Source organism: Ambystoma mexicanum, chromosome 9 (assembly GCF_040938575.1).
Source record: "Ambystoma mexicanum isolate Mex_15411 chromosome 9, UKY_AmexF1_1, whole genome shotgun sequence".
Taxonomy (NCBI): domain Eukaryota; kingdom Metazoa; phylum Chordata; class Amphibia; order Caudata; family Ambystomatidae; genus Ambystoma; species Ambystoma mexicanum.
The window spans coordinates 275,985,412-276,001,972 of record NC_090931.1 but is presented as its reverse complement, the minus strand read 5'-3'; the positions used below and the strand labels follow the sequence as shown (position 1 = coordinate 276,001,972).

Below are 16,561 nucleotides of genomic sequence, written 5' to 3'. Positions count from 1 at the left end.
ACCCACAGGAATTTCATGTTGTTCTTAGGGCAAAACTTAAAGGGAGGGCGCTCCATAATGCAGAGCAGACAGAGAGGCAGCAAGATTAAGGTTGTAGGGGCAGTAAATAGGGGTATGCATTCTCTGAATAAGAAAGTATCAGTCCCCCAACTCTCCCTACTGGTTAGGCCGAAGTCAGGTGTAGGCCAAAGCCTGTTGTCGGAGCAGACGTCTGGTTCGGAAGCTGGAATAAGTTGTCGAGAAGCTTCGGGTATCATCTGTCGAATTATTCCATCAAACGCACATTTTAAAGAATTTAAACTTTAAAGTAGTGCACAGCTATGGACTCTGCTAAATAACGACTTGCCACAATGGTGGAAAGAAATAATCTGAGGGACCTCAACGTGTGAGGGATCATGGGTACAGGGTATGTCACACTAGGGATAGTATTACAGTCACACCCTGTCGATGTCCCTTTTTGAACTTTGAAAATTTCATGTGCAATACTCTGCAACTTCCACTAGATGTCAGCCTGTGCCAAGCAAAGCATATGATTCTAAGCACATCCACAAGCCTCAGAAATATATATCACTACGATTATCACATTTGGTAGTGGCCCATCCATATTGCTCCTGCTTTCGAAGAATGGCAATAAGTGTTATATTAATAAGAAATTAGTCCTGAGCCAATGCATTATCAAATGCTGTGGTATGCACATTGAAGGGGAATTAGATGTTAAGATAGCGGGTTATTAAGTGCTTACTGCTGAAATCTATGAATGATCTGCACGTGAGGTCTGACTCCAAGCAAGGTCTACTCAATTTTGTATTCTTCTGAGGTCGACAAAAAGGTACTACGTTTGGTTGCCAAGTAATCATTTTGTTAGAGTACTTTATTGAAAATGCTATACAAGTAATGGATTATTATAATTGTCTAGAACATTGATTAATCCAAACAAAGGCTCAGAATGTTGTCATTGTATTAAATTAGTTTTACTCTTAAAAGTGAATTCTGTGACTCTTATTCAACTTCATAAAAGCCAGTTTAAAAACCATGACCAAGTGTTTGCTTCCTATCTTATTTTATACTGGCATGTCTGAAGCTGAACGAAGAACAAGTTACTTACTCTCTTACCTGGCAACGTTCTTTCAGTGGGATGGTCCAATGACGTATTCCATATCTATGACAGTAATCACCACAGCTGTGCTGCTTCGGAAAATCTTTTGGCGTCTGCGTCGATGACGTCGATACGCCGTCCTCGAGGGCATCCGTCGAGCCGACGTCACCGGATGTTATAAGTAGGACGCACGACGCCCGTAGCCTCAGTTGTAGTTTTTTTCCCCGAGAACGTGTGGCAACAATCTACTGCCAGTATGATCACAGAAAGCTTTGCGGAAATGTAAGCTGCAATCGCATAAGAAATTCTGTAGCGGGGTAGGCAGGGAGGGAGCAATATGGAATATGTCATCGGACCATCCCATCGAAGAACGTTACCAGGTAAGAGTAACTTGTTCTTTGAGGGGATTGGGTCCTCGGACGCATTCCATATCTATGACAGACTCCCAAAGCAGTACCAATGTAAAGAGGTGGGAAAAGAATTTAGAATATACCAATTTAGAATGTCAAATCAAATTGCAGAGTAAAGGACCGCCTTGACAAAGGCCAGATCCTGCCCATGGGAAGAATCTAGGGAGAAGTGACGTACAAAAGTATGGACCGAAGCCCAAGTGGCTGCTTCACAGATGTTACGAAAAGGAACACCCCTCTGCAGAGCAATAGAGGCAGCCATACCCCTGGTCGAATGGGCCCATAAGCCAGCCGGAGGGTCCTTACCCGCCAGGTGGTAACATTCAGAAAATGCCAAGATAATCCATCTAGACAAAGTCTGCTTAGTCACAGCTTGTCCCAAACGCCTTCCAGCGTAACCAATAAAGAGCTGATCATCCACTCTGACCCGGGACATGCGTGAAATGTAGAAACTTAAAGCTCTCCTAGGATCCATCCTATGGAGCCTCTCCTCTTCCTTACCAGGATGTGGAGGAGGATAAAATGCCGGAAGAATCACCTTCTGGCTTAAATGAAATTCCAACACCACCTTCGCAAGAAGGGAAGGACGAACTCGAAGGACAACCCTGACCTTATAAAACACAGAGAAGGGTGGCTTGACTGAAAGTGCCTGTAACTCACTCGGAAGTGGCCGCAACTAGAAATACAGTTTTAAGGGTTAACAGTCTCAAAAGACAAGAATGCAAAGGCTCAAATGGAGCACCCATTAGAAACTTGAGAACAAGGTTCAAATCCCAACCGGGCACCTGGAAAGGTGACGGAGGGAACACATTAGTGAGCCCTTTCAGAAACTGAGAGAAATTAAAGGAATTTTAAAATAAGAACAGTCCTCAGATGAGCGCTTAAATATGGAAAGCACCGTCAGGTAACCTTTAACGGTACCCACTTGCAAGCCCCTGTGGGCTAAAGAAAGCAAAAAAGACAGAACCACAGGAATGTCACATGAAAAAGGATCCACATTCTGAACCCTGCACCAGTCGCAGAACTTACTCCAACGGCAACGGTACAGGGACTTTGTTGCCGGCCGTCTGGCCGAAAGCAACACCTCCATCACGTCTTCAGGGAGGTCCCAATCCTTATAACTCAACCTTCCAGAAGCCACGCATGAAGGTTGAGGGATCTGACCTCTGAATGGAGAACCTGACCCCCCTCCCGTGAGAGCAGATCGTCTCGCTAGGGAAGACGACGTGGAGGGCAGATGGACAAGTCGAGAAGGTCCGAATACCACGTCCTCCGGGCCCATGCCGGAGCAATGAGGATCATCCGGGAACCGAACCTCCGCAACACTTGCGGGATGACGGGGATTGGAGGAAACGCGCACAGCAGTGGGAAGGACCACTCCACTACAAACGCGTCTCCTAAGGCTCCTCTTGGAGTAAATTCCTGCAAGCAGAACCTTTTGCACGTCCGGTTGACACTGGAGGCGAAGAGATCCACTTGAGGGGTCCCCCAAAGGGCGAACAGCTCCAGGAGAATCTCCTGAGCCAACTCCCACTCGTGAGAGATCACGCTGTGCCTGCTCAGAGCGTCCGCCGTCGCGTTTTCGTCTCGAACCAGATTAACTGCAGAGATCGAAATGTCCTGCTGGATGGCCCAGAACCAGAGCTGCATCGCCTCCCAGCACAGAGGAAGTGACCCTACCCCCCCTTTTTGTTGAGGTAGTGCATGGCCACTGTGTTGTCTGTCAGAATGAGGACATTCTTTCCTCGCACAGTCGGCAGAAAAGCCTTTAGGGCAAGCCCGACGGCCCTCAGCTCCAACAGATTGATATGAAGTCTGGACTCCGACGGAGACCAACGACCGCTGACTGTCAGCTCGTTGGCATGAGCTCCCCATCCCGTGAGGGACGTGTCCGTCACGATCATCACCTCCGGCCAGGGTAGCCAAAACGGAGCGCCCCTCATCAGATTGCCTTCGATGACCCACCACAGAAGGTCCCGGGCGACCGAGGGCGGCACCTGAACGGGGTCCGACATCCTGCCGGAGGACTGTGACCACTGGCGCTTGAGAGCCCATTGCAAAGATCTCATCCGCAACCTGGCCTCTGGCACCAGAAGAATGCAGGATGCCATGAGGCCGAGCAACCTCAAGAACTCTAACGCTGGGAGACTCTGGGCATGTTGAAACTTGTGCACCATCTGCAGAATGTGATGAGCCCTCACCTGGGGAAGAAAACACTGCCCCAGGGACGTGTCGAGCACTGGTCCGATGTACTGGAGCCGCTGGGTAGGTGTCACATGAGACTTCATTAAGTTGAGGGAGAAGCCTAGCTTGTGAAGGGAGTGGCAGGTGACGTACAGATGATCCAGGACTTGCTCGGGAGAGCGCACCCTGATCAACCAATCGTTCAGGTAGGGGTAGACATGAATCCCCCCTTTCCTGAGATGCGCTGCCACCACCACCATGAGCTTGGTGAAAACCCTCGGGCGGAGGTCAATCCGAACGGCAGAACCCGAAACTGAAAGTGCGAGTCGCCAACCGCGAACCTCAGGTACTTCTTGTGCTTGGGATGGATCGGCACATGAAAATAAGCATCCTTGAGGTCGAGAGACACCAACCAGTCCTGAATTTGAAGAGCCTGGAGGACTTGAGAAAGAGTAACCATCTTGAACTTGTCCTTCCTGAGGAGCTTGTTGAAACCGCGCAAGACCATGATGGGTCTCAATCCCCCGTCTTTTTTCGCAATCAAAAAATAAGGGGAATACCCTTGTTCCTCTCCGCTGTAGGCACCGGTTCTATGGTGCCTTTCTCCAGCAGGGATTGAATTTCCTGGGCAAGGAGCGGATGCGGACTCTTCAAAGAGAGATTCCCTGGTGGATTGTTGTGAGGTCTCTGCCAGAAAGGAAGACAGTAGCCGTGGGCTATGATCTCCAGAACCCACACATCTGAAGTAATGGCACGCCATTCTACAAGATGTTGCGCCAGCCTTCCCCCAACGGAGAAGCATGGGCCTCATAACTGAGCTGAAGCGGCTGCGGCAGTGCCTGAGGGCAAAGAGGCAACTGCTCACACGGACTTGGCACCTCGAGTACCTTGTTTTCCACCTCTGGGACTCCTACAGTTGCCCTTTTGACTTGCAGCTCCTCTCGATTTACTAAAGGACGAGTAATATCGAAAGGAACCTCACCTCCATTGCTGTCCCCTTGTTAGGGAGAATTCTCTGTTAAGGCTAATTTCCCAAACCTAGTGAGTCCCCCAGCAGCTTTGCTGGATTTTTGGGGTTTATTTTTTTCTCCTAAGAGTGAGACTCTTTCTCCCACTCTTAGGCATGATTTGAGAGTGTCCTTTGACTTTGTAATGTGTTTTAAGGGCTATGGGGTCTTTTACTCCATAGGGCTTCATGTGTTTTTGGTAAGTGTGTTACACAGTACCCTCAGTGCAGTAACATAGGGGTGTCATAGTGGCCCCCAAAACATAGACTCCATACCCTGGGACTGACTACTGTCTCCCAGGGCATGTAAAGTCACCATTGACTTTACTAGTCTTAAATTGTGAACAGAACCAGTACAAACCATTATATTGTGGAAGTACTGATAGGAGTAATTATATTGCCCCTGGGTATGTTTTTTGAGTTTCTGGCTGGTGGCAGTGGTTACCACGCGAAATATTCCACCGGAATATTTCCTATGGGATTTTCCCATTCATTTTAAACGCACCACTTTTTTGGTGCAATGTTAAAGATACCGCCGGGTTATTTATTTAATATTTATTCCCCGGTTGGGTCTTTTTGCCAGGACTCGGTTTTAAAATGGTGTTTGTGTTCGCCTCTGTAACTCCAACCCAAGTCGAGCCCTTTGTTCCACTTTTGGCGGGCTTCGCACAGAAGCCTCCAAAAGTGGTGCCATTCTGTCTGGGTCTAAAGGATGTGTGAGAGGGGGGAATAGGCACCCTGGACTGAGTTGCCTCGGCAACTCAAGTCGCACTCTTGTGTGATTGGCCCAGTGGTGAGCCGCCTGGCTCACCACTTAGCATGTTTGAGTGACAGCTAGGACTGGTGAATGGGGGTTTTCTGCATAAAAGCAGGGCTTTGGGGACTGGAACTTGAGAGGTCGCCACAGGACCTAAAGAATCCGAAGAGGGAGAAGCTGAGCCGACCTGCAACGACAACACCACCGGTGGAGCCCTGCTGAACCGACTCACCACTTCCCGACGACAGAGAAGATCTTCATCCTGGAGATTCTTCTTCCTTTGAACTGGTGGGGTTAACCAGTTCACCCTCTTTTCGCCTTCCTGGATCGTCTCATGGTCGAATCGCCCGTGCCAAGCACCCTGGCGGCCGGATAGCCACGCTTCAACACTACCGCGAATAAAAGGGTAGTACCTTTTAACCGGGAAACTCTGCGGCTGGTTTCTTCCCTGGACGAAGCACCTACTTGCACCCGCTGCCAGGAACAACTGCCCCCGCTGGAGCTTTCTCACCATTTCAGGTACTGTGTCCCGCCTGGTCTCCCTTGCAACAGACTGTTCAAGGTGTCCCATAAATCCTTGACTCTCTATCCTGGGGTGACCTGGGACCTGTTAACTAACTTTTCTGAACTGATCCAACTCCTTTTGAACTATTTGCAAAGACTTTTAAAGAGTACTTCAACTGTATGATCTTGGGAACATTCCGCCTTGCTCTCTCCAAGAGTGGGCCTGGCCTATGAACTTTCTTGCTCTACAGTAGACTCTGCCTTTCTTGACTTGCTGGGGTTCTTTTAAAAGTATTGGTATTGTGTGCTTTCCTAATTCTGCCTTTTCCCTCCCTTTTTAAATAATTATTGGAGTGCCATCTTGGTTAAGCGCTCACCTCTGTATTGATAATAAGTGGTGTTCTTTCCCTAAGACTTGTCGAATAATTAATCAGCAAGGTGTATATATTTCTAGTGACTGTGTTTGAACTTGCTTGACATATTAGTGCCAGTGTATTTTTAGAAGTGTGTTTTTAAATAAATAATTAAATACTTTTATACCCAAGCTCTGGTCAGTGTTTGCTTGTGCTACTGTATTTTTGTACCTAATGTGTATACCCTATATACTGCCTAACTCTTCTTGAGAGAAGTCTGACTGCTCAGCCACAGCTACCAGGAAAATCTGGGTGGTACAGACTGCTACCAATTGAGTTTACTGCCAACACCTGTAGTCTTAAACTTTTTGCAGTGGTCCCTAAGGGAACTGCACAGGTTTCTGCCTAACACCCCTAGGACGAAAAGGCAGAGGTTGGCGAACGGCAGCGCCCAACGACTTCGCTGCAGCTTTGGAGGTCTGCAACCTCTCAAGACTCTCGTCAGCCTTGCTGCCAAAAAGATGTTCACCATCAAAGGGTATGTTGAGGAGCCAGGCTTGCACATCAGGAGAAAAACCCGACTTCCACAACCATGCAAACCTGCGCATTATGGTGCTCGCCGCCATGGACTGGCTGACGGAATCAACCATGTCCAGACCCGACTGAACGGATTCACACATGGCATCCTTGCCATCCTGCACAATAGCAAGGAAACCATCACATTCCTCCCCTTTGGGAATATGATCATCCGCTAAGGAAATACAGTTCCACGGAGTGTGCGTGAAACGCGACAAGGCACAAACGGAGTTGGCAGCCTGAAGCGCCATGCCCCCAGAAGAAAATAGCTTCTTCGCCCAGCCGTCAAAACATTTGTCGTCCCTATCAGGAGGGATGGTAGGGTTCGACATTTCAAAAAAGGTAGCAGGCGCTCCTCTCCAGAAAGAACATGGCATGATAACCTGTTCTGAGATGAGAGTTTGCAGCACACGCTTTTTGCTCACTGTACCTTTCACAGATGGGAAATACCATTTGCATATCAGTCTTTGTCCCGCCCACATGGGCAGTCCAGCACCGAAATGCTATCGCAATGCCTCTCTGAACAAGAGTACCAAAAGCAACCCCATACACGTGTTTCAGCCTTGTTGGGCCTCATCAGTGAGGTGAAGCTGGTGGTACTCTTGTTCAGAGAGGAATTGCCATAGCATTTCGGTGCTGGACTGCCCATGTAGGCGGGACAAAGACTGATATGCAAATGGATATTTCCCATCTGTGAAAGGTACAGTGAGCAAAAAGCAGATGGCTGCGAACTCTCAATGTGGTTAACAACCACTGAACAGGTTATCATGCCTTGTTCTTCCGAGAGAGGGGCGCCTGCTACCTTTGTTGAATGGTAGGGTACGACGCCTGCTTTGCTGGGGCTGTAGCCGCCTGCACCACCAAACTCCCTGGAGTAGGGTGTGTGGTCAAGTAGCAGGGGTCGCCACTAGCTGGGCAATATTTCTTCGGCAAGGACTTGCTCATTGCCGGGAGACTCTCCAGAGAAGACCAAGCCGCAGCCACCCTTCTCTGCAAGGCCATATGGAATTGCAGCACCGGGTCAGTTGGAGGACCTTGGTCCAGGATATCAGTCAGGTCAGCCTGCTGAAAATCCCCAGGGGGGGCAGACCACCCCAGGTAATCCGTGACCCTTGACATGAGGCACCGTTATGAGGATTTGGCATGCGTGCCAGGATCCGGCCGACCAAAGTCCACCTCCGGAGAGGTGTCAAGACCACTGGCATCGTGCAGCGACTGACGCAGGTCCTCAAGTTTACTATGACCAGAAACAATGTCATCAGGAACCTCTGCAGGAACCTCACCTTTCTCAGACCCCTGATCCACCTCAGAAATATAATCCATAGGCTGGAAGGAGGGTACAGAAAAAGGCACAAAGACATGTTTAGCCTTGGCCAGCACCTTCCTGGGGGTGCCACCGTGCCACGGGGCACCTCCGACAAAGCCACCTCGAAAGGCGTTGAGGGCGTTGATAGAATCGGCGTGTCTCTCGACAGCCTGGGCACCGATGGCATCGACGACTTTCTCAGAGGCGGGGCCTCGAGAGAGTCCGTCGACGACCTCGGTGCCGCCGGCATTGATGTCTTCCTCCAAGACTTCACAGGTCCTTGCTGTCTCGAGGGCATCGAGGACCGGGACCTGGAACAGGCATGTCTAGAGCAACCATCCTTGTCCGACCGGGACCTCGAAGTCGCCTGGTGGTCGCGACGACTGCTCGTGCCCGAAGGCAGATGAGCAGTATCTCTAGCACGGCCACGACTGGCGTCCTCAGACGGCGTGGACGGACCGAAGCCCTGCGATTGAAAAATCGCCACCATCTCCCTTCGGAAGGAATCCCATTCCTCAGGAGTGGAATACTTGTTGGGACAAGCAACCCGCCGATGGGTGGAATCCTGGGAAGAGGACGGGGAAGTCGACCTGTGACGGTGCTTCCTGGAGTGCCTTGGAGAGGCAGAGGAATGGTGGGACCGACTCCCAGACCGAGAACCCACGGACTCATGACAACGATGCGTAGAGTCGCTCCTCGAATCGTCCGTGGAAGGACCAGTGGAAAGCGACTTCTGGGGTTTGGCCACCTTACCGACCGACAGCTTCTTCTTACGCTCCCGCAAGGCCTTCGATGTGAGTGACTGGAGTCGACACAGTCCGTATCATGGTCCTCCCCGAGGCACCAGAGGCAAGCGTCGTGCGTATCCGTCAGCGACATCTTGGTCCCGCACACCCGACATTTCTTAAACCCGGACCGCGGGGTCGAAGAAGCCGAAGACTACATACAAACTCAATGAAGAAACAGGTTCGAAGAACCGAAAGAACAGGATTCAGTAGAATCGAGGCGCACCGAGATCTTCGAAGCGAACACGTTCGTGGAAAAAACAGAACTGAGGCTACGGGCGTCGTGAGTCCTACTTATAACATCCGGTGACGTCGGCTCGACGGAGGCCCTCGACTACGGCGTATCGACGTCGACGCAGGAGGCAAAAGATTTTCCGAAATATATAGATATGGAATACGTCGGAGGACACAATCCCCTCGAAACTGGGTTTTTAATGCACTGGCAGAGGTGATCGCACCATCACACACCTTGCTGGGAACAAATTGGAAGGGCCTTTCTTCTTGGACTGCCTGTAGTAGCTCAGATTTACAAGTCATATTTTGAGTAAGGGGTCCCTGCACAACCTCATTTCCCACTTTTCACTTTAATTGACTAAGCATATTCTTGCAGATCCTAGAGCTAGACATAGTGAAAATATGTAGACTTAGCTTTGCATCTTGCCGTGATTTTGCTAGTAATAGGTATACCTAAAATGAGAGTGTACATTGTGTTATGGCTACCCACTTCAAGCTGTATTACTCATTAGAACCCTGGAACGATGAATAACCCTTCCCCATTGGTCAATTTTCAGGCTATACAAGCCAGTATGGCCTCACAGTTTTCTTATAGCCTGGAGTTTACGTATAGTCCGCAAATTTGACATTTACTTTCATTTTTCAGCTCGGAAAGCTGTGAATTTACAGTGCATCGCCCCCCTCTAGTAGCCTCATTTAAATTACATTTTCATTCAAATACTTTTTGTCCTTTTTTTCTGTTTGTTCGTTTTGTTAATGAAAAGAATAATGCACTACAAGATAAGCATGACAATTTTTTTGTGTTTGGCCATTGGTTCCAATAGCTTTATAGAGCTCGCCTTCGGGCTGTAGCATCACTATGTCCCTCATAGCTCGCTAAAGGCCCTCGCGGAGAATGACACAAACATCTCTTCAAGTTTTTCATAATCAGTTTTCTTCTTTCTGCTGACATCCCCTCGATTAGTTCTGTGCATGTTCATTAGGAAAGAAACATTTGCATAGGGAAAAGTAGGTGAGAAAAGGATGGGCAGACACCAATGGGAGAAATGAAAAATAAACACTGAGCAGGTCTGTGCTAGAAACGAGACGCGTTTCGGCTAAGCTTTTATTAGCTCTGAAATGGCAGCAGCTGCCCTATGAATCGTACCATTATTCTGTTATAACATCTATGGTTACAGCTCAGTGTGAGGACCCTGTAAAAAAGCGAGGCTTTGGGCACACCTAATACCCCCCCCCCCCCACACACGCCACCTCCTTGTGACGGCCACCATGAGCTATGCAGTACATGACTCATTGTAAAAGAGGGAGGGTGGAGGGATGTCAGGGGATTGCTCAGGAATTATGATTTTTTTTTAATGAAATGTCCAACTGGCGGGGCGAGGGTAGCTTAGTTTGAGGTTGGGATGCAAGGGAGGGGAGCGTTGAGGGAGACATGGTTAAAAGCCATTGTTGCTCCTCTGATAATTTACTCACCGTAGTGACTAACATACTCCGAGTCTATAGTCCCCTTTCCTCCATACTGCATGGGCATCCCTCGCTAGGGGCGGGAGACGGAACCTTTTTCACGAGAAAAAACCTTCCCCTTTAAATTTAGAGGGGCACAGCCCTGGGACCATGCACTCCTGACTCCGCCCACCGGTGCCACTCCTCAGTCCCCATTGACGCGTCAACAATATCACCATTGCCTACTGACACCAGTTTTATTAGGGGGGAGGATGGTGGGATGTATGGAGGAAAGGGGACTAGGAGTACGTTAGTCACTACGGTGAGTAACTTATAATTACTCCTGCGTCCTGTCCCCTTTCCTCTATACTGCATGGGCGTTTACAACTGAATGTAGCCCCAGGGTGGAGAGGTGACCCTCCTTAAGAAAACAAGTTCCTTAGTACTGCCTGTCCGAAGGCCGCGTCGGACCTAGAGCCAGCATCTAGACAGTAGTGCTTGCAGAAGGCCGAAGGAGTAGCCCATGTGGCCACCCTGCTGATGACCTGCCACAGGACATGTCTCTGGAATGCGGCCGGCGTGGCCTGGGCTCTTACAGTGTGGGCCTGCAGGTTAGCTGGAAGCGGTTTATGCTGCCCCTTATAGGCCTCCTTAATGTGGCCTGGGCTCTTACAGTGTGGGCCTGCAGGTTAGCTGGAAGCGGTTTATGCTGCCCCTTATAGGCCTCCTTAATGGCCGAAACCATCCGCCTTGCTATATAGGCCTTGGAAGCCTGATAACCCGGCCTTGACCCCCCCTGTTAGGCAGAAACCTGTGCAGTTCCCTCTGGGACCACTGCAAAAGATTTAAGACTACAGGTGTTTGGCAGTAAACCCACTTGGTGGCAGTCTGTACCAGACAGATTCACTTGGTAGCTGTGGCTGAGCAGTCAGACTTCCCTCAAGAAGAGTTAGGCAGTATACAGAGTATTCACAATAGGTCAAAAGGAACACAGTAGAACAAGCAAACACTGACCATAGCTTGGTGTAAAAGAAATATAATTATTTATTTAAAACCACATCTAATAAAACACACAGGCACTAATATTAAGCAGTTCAAAAACACGGTCACTAAAAGATAGACACTCCCTTAAAAGAATATTAAACAAGTCTTAAGTCAAGCCCCACTTATTTTCAGACAGCGGTGTGCGCTTAACGCAGATGGCACTCTAATAATTTGGTTTAAAAGGGAGAGAAAGGCAGAGTATAAATTGAAACAGATCCCAACACTTTCACAAGAACACAGCAAGAGAGGAAGGCAGAATCAAACCGTGAAGTTAGAGTTCAGAAAGCCGGATCCACTTTAAGAGGATCAGAACGAAATGTGTCCAAGGTCACACGGTTGAAAAGTGCACAAAAGTCTCAAAAAGGTTCAGAAAGAGTTGGACCAAAAGAAAGGGACCAGTTAGATGGTCAAGGCGGCCAGCCCAGTCCAGAAGGTTAAGGGATTATTATTACCTTGTAGAAATCTTTAGAAAGGGAGGCCTGGCGGACACAGTACCTTAAAGTGGTGAGAATACTCCAGCGGGGGCAGTTGTTCCTGGCAGCGGATGCAAGTCGGTACTTCCTCCGGGGGAAGAGAGGATCTCGTCAGGGAGGAAGACAGGAGTCCGTTGCACTGCCAGGGAAGGAACCAGCCGTGGAGTTCTCAGTTAAAAGGAGCTGTCCTTTTATTCGCGGTCCAGTGTTAAGTGGCTATCCGGTTGCCGGGGTGCTTGGCACGGGCAATTCGACCACAAGACGTCCTGGGATGCGAGGAAAAGAAGGTAAACTGGTTGTGCCCACCAGTCAGGGGAAGAAGACTCACCAGCAGGGAGATCTTCTCTGTCGTCGGGAAGTGGTGAGTCGGTTCCGCAGGGCTCCACCGGTGGTGTCGTCGTAGCAGGTCGGCTCAGCTTCTCCCTCGTCGGATTCTCAGGTCCTGTGGCGACTTCTGAAGTTTCAGTCCCCAAAGCCCTGCTTTTATGCAGCACACCCCCATTCACTCAGCCTAGCTGTCAATCAAACATGCTAAGTGGTGAGCCGGCCGGCTCACCACTTGGGCCAATCACACAAGAGTGCGACTTGAGTTACCAAGGTAACTCAGACCAGGGTGCCTAAACCCCCTCCTACACCCCCTGTGGTACCCAGACAGAGTGACACCGCTTTTGGAGGCTTCTGTGGAGAAGCCCGCCAAAAGTGGAACAAAGGGTTCGACTTGGGTTGGAGTCACAGAAGAGAACACAAACGCCATTTTAGAATCGAGTCCTAGCAAAAAATACCAGCCGGCGAATTAATATTAAATAAATAAACCGGCGGTATGTTCGAGGCTATGAGAATTAAATAATTAAAGTTGGTAGCCTCGAACAATGGGAAAATCCCATAGGGATATATTCGTGGTCGAATATAAAAAGTAGTATCCACTGCCACCAGCCAAAACTCGATCAGGGGGGACGGAGACGTGCCCCCTCGACTAACAGACCCTGGAGCAATCGAATTACCCTGACCAGTACGTCCACAATATGATGGTTTGTACTGGTTTCTGTTCATAATTTGGGACTAGTAAAGCCAATGGTGACTTTACATGCCCTGGGAGACAGTAGTCAGTCCAGGGTATGGAGTCTATGGTGGGGTGTCACTATGACACCCCTGTGTCACTGCACGGAGGGTGGTGTGTAACGCACATAGTAAAAACACATGAGACCCTATGGAGTAAAGGACCCCATAGCCCATAAAACATATTAACAGTCAAAGGAACACCATAAATCATGTCCAAGAGTGGGAGAAAAAGAGTCTCACTCTTGGCAGGAGAAAAAAACAAACTCCAGAAATCCAGCAAAGCTGCTGGGGGACTCACTAGGTTAGGAAATTCAGCCTAAACAGAGAATTCTCCCTAACACCCCCCCCCCCTCGAAGGTGACAAAGAGCATCCGACTTGCGGAAGCTCTTTGTACTGTCCAGATAAAATTTCAGAGCGCGTCTGACATCCAGACAGTGCAGCACCCTCTGAGCATCGTCCTTAGGATCCGCAAAGAACGTGGGTAAGACTGAGACTACCTTAGGCAGGAACACATGAGGCATTCTCAGGACCACCATGTAGGTAGTGTACGGTTCTGACAACACTAGCACCTGGATTTCGGTAACTCTGCATGCAGACGTAGATAATAAGTTATTTATATAGTGCCTTTATCCAAAGCCCTTTACAGAGCACATATTTACATCCACCAAGAGAGCTGTTTTAATGGTGACCAACCTAATGTCCGCAGATGCAATGGGTTCAAAAGGTTAGTGTGCCAGGGCGCCAAACACTACATTGAGTTCCATCACAGGGTGTGGTTTCTTGATGGGTGGGTAGAACCTGGTGAGACCCGCCAGATGTCGCTTATTCACCGGGTTGGAGGAAGAGAAGACTTACTCCTCCGAGTTCCGGTATGCTCCTATGGCTGCCAGGTAGGTGCAGCATTTATCTATTTGCACCCCCAAGTGTGCGAGGTGTGCAGAGAAGGATAGCACATCGTCCAATGTGCAAGTAAGGGGGTCGATCTCCTTAGAGTCCACCCAGTGACAGAACCTAGTCCATTTACTTTTGTAGTGGCTCCTAATAGCATTGCTCCTAGCGCCCTGAATGATGTCTAGGTTAGCCAGTGACAGCCCTAAATGCTTCAGTGTGATCTGCTCAGGAACTACGTTGCAAGGGTTAACTTCTGCGGTGCAGGGTGGATGACCCTGCCCCCCTGCTGTGATAGAAGGTAAGGTGGGACCAGAGGCAGGTGAATGGAGGGCCTGTCCGAGAGGCTGAGCAGCTCTGAGAACCATGGCCTCGCTGGCGACCACAGAGCTATCAGAATGATGCTGAGGTCACATGATTCTCTTATGTTTCAGATAACCCTGTGGACCAGGGGAGTGGGAGCAAATGCATATGCTGTCATGCTGTTCCACTGTATCTGGAAAGCGTCGCCCAGGGAGCTGGGGACCTGACCCTGGCAAGACGTGAACTGCGGGCACTTCCTGTTGGACCAGGTGGCAAAGAGATCCACCTGAGGATGCCCCCAACTGCTGAAGATCCCCAGCAGGACCTGATCGTTCAGTTGCCATTTGCAATTGTCTGCTCCCAGTCTGCTGAGCCTGTCCGCCTCCAGGTTGGACTCCAGCGGGAGGTGGATTGCAATCAAGTAGATGTTGTTCTGCAGGGCCCACTCCCACATGCTGACAGCTAGACTGCACAGAGGGGAGGGACCTGGTGCCACCCTGCTTGTTGATGTAATACATGCTGGGGAGTTGTCCATTTGAATGAGGACCCCCTCTTTCGAGCAGAAGATAAACGGCAGGAAAGCCTTGAGAGCGAGCCAGATAGCTGTCAGCTGCAGCCAGTTGATATGGGACTCCTGCTCCTGGAGGGACCAGACTCCATGGACGCTGTGGTTGTCGGGGTAGCGCCCCAGCCTTCCAGGGAGCAATCTGTGGTGATGGTGACTTGAGGTGCTGCCTACCAGAAGGGTTTGCCCGTCTGCAGGTTGCAGTCCGTGGACCATAAAACGAGGTCCTGGTGGAGAAAGGAAGGAATGCTGACAAGCGCTGCTTGGGAGCCCCACTCATGATTCCATGAGGCTGCGAAGTGCAGCTGTAATCTCCTCATCTTGAGTGAGGTACGGCCAGAAGGAACGCTGCCATGATACCCAAAAGATGCTAGTACCACCAAGCTGAGGTCACCCCTCTGCTGTGAAAATGACCTGTGGCCCTCTTGATGGTCATGATCTTGTCCTCCGAGGGGAGAACTCTCTCAGAGCTCGTGTCCCAGATGAGGCCCAGAAAAATCAGGCTGCAGCTGAGACTTCTTGCGGTTGCTCAAAAATCCCAGTTCGTGGAGTGTGATCGTGTGGTGAACCACCTCCGGGGATCTCGCCCTGAAGAGCCAGTCGTCTAGGTACGGGTAGACATGGTGACCTTGGGCCCCCGAGGAGGGCTGCCACTGCGTTCATAAGTCTGGTAAAGACACTGGGAGCTGAGTTGAGGCCGAAGGGAACCTTGTACTGGAAATGGAAGCCCATGATCAAGAACCGCAGAAAGGACTGATGAGGCTGCCAAATTGGGACATGTAAATATGCGTTCTTCAGATCCAGCGAGCACGTCCAGTCTCCCGCGCACAATGACTCCGCAATAAGCGCTGGCGTAACCATCTTGAATTTTTGAAGAGGGGGTGGGGAGGAGAGGTTCAGGGTGGAAAGGTCCAACAACTCTCAGACCAGCCTGGTTCTTCTTTTGTATGGTAAAAATCCTGGAGTAGGAGCCCAAGCCTCGCTGGGAGGCTGGGACTACGGGCGAATGAATTTCCGCCAACAGATCTGTGGGGGTGAGGGGTGGGAGGAGAGGAAGGAATCGGTAAGTGGTAACCCGTCGACACTACTGAAGGATCCAGCCCCCCCCCTTTCTGCTGTTTGCGCTGACTGGGAGAACGGTCAGGCTATCTCGTCCTCTGTTCTTGGAAGCCTCCGAAACCACCGAAAGCCCGTCCCTTGTCGGAGCATTGATGTGACTGGGTGTATGCCTTGGGAGTGATCTCCGTGAGGATAAAGACTTCACAGTTTGGGAACTGTTTTTCTTTTCATCTAGCGCCTCATCGGGGGTGGAATGAAAGAGGTTGCCACCATTGAATGGAAAGTTCAATATGCGTTCCTGGATGTCCGGGTTGAACTTGGCAGCCTGTAGCCAGGCAGTCCCTTTGCATGTCCGTGGCACAGCCTGAGGTGTGAATGTGCGCCATATGGTGGACTCCATGACGTCCTGCCCCACCAATTTAGCTTCTGCCAGGCCCGCCTTGAAACGTGCCTGGCTCTGCACCGGAAGCTCTGGGAGGAAGTCAGCTATTTCCTGCAAAAGCCTCTGATTAACG

General features: G+C 50.0%; 1 protein-coding gene across 7 annotated transcripts in view; it reads right to left on the bottom strand.

Annotated features, from left to right (window-relative positions):
* NF1 (neurofibromin 1) overlaps window positions 1–16,561 on the bottom strand; it is a 3,279,657-nt gene that overhangs the window by 514,801 nt on the left and 2,748,295 nt on the right. The window lies entirely within an intron of this gene.